Here is a 1,075-nt window from a genome sequence, read left to right as displayed (position 1 = left end):
CTAACTTGTTGTCTCTTGAGGTCTCTGGGTGAGACTTGGATCCAACTTGTACGAATGCAAAACAAAAGTCAAACATAAAATAATAATAATAATAATAATAATAATAATAATAATAATAATAATAATAATAATAATAATAATGTTTGAAGAAATGCAAGATTGTGTCCACTTTACTTGTTTTTCCACACGTTATTAAAACAAAAATAGATATTACTTTGAAGAATTTGTAAATGGTTATTAAAAAAATGTTAATGTATATTAAACATAAATAATAGTGTTTAATATTACAAGATTTGCTTCTGTTTTAAATGTCAACTTCCGTTTGAATTCCATATGTAAACAAATAGTTTTCTCCTCGCATTCGTAAAAAATGTAATAAAGTGAAAAAACAAAACAAGTCAGTAAATTATTTTTAACCGTATAACATAACACAAAAAACAACAATTCTCATCTACGGAATTAAGTTTTCAAATTGTGTTAGACTGCGGTCATGTCGGGGTACCAGCTTGAAATTATTTAGTCAATAATATCATTTCCATTACTTATTCTTCAAGCCTGTTATTTATTTTATCGATCTAAGTTGTTTATGAAAATATTAATCCAGATAAATGAACAGGGTGTCTACAAAGAAATTCTGCAAAGATGTGAAACATCCATTACACTCTTTTAATTGAAATGTATTTAAGTTTCTTTTCAATTGATAGAAAAGGGACACTAAGAAATATATAAGTGAATATAGTAAAACAACAATATAGCGAAACACAACTCTTCATATTGGTCAATGTAATTCATTAATTCCCACCAGCCCATCTATTTTCAAATCCATTCAAGTGAAGGTTCATGAACATTTTCCCCTTGACAATTTCAACAATTTTCCAATTTTCATTATCGTCTTTTTTAAATGTATCATGGATTATTTTACTGATTACAGAATAAACTATAACAGAGTGTTTGTTTAATTCATGTGCCTATTGTGAATGTACTTTATAATTTATGTATGATATCTATAGGGAGGGTGGTTTTCTGCTAGTAATAATGATAATCATTTCTACTATCGGCACAAAGCCTGCTGTTT

Source organism: Octopus bimaculoides, chromosome 1, assembly GCF_001194135.2.
Source record: "Octopus bimaculoides isolate UCB-OBI-ISO-001 chromosome 1, ASM119413v2, whole genome shotgun sequence".
Lineage (NCBI taxonomy): Eukaryota > Metazoa > Mollusca > Cephalopoda > Octopoda > Octopodidae > Octopus > Octopus bimaculoides.
Note: the sequence above shows the minus strand (reverse complement) of the source record.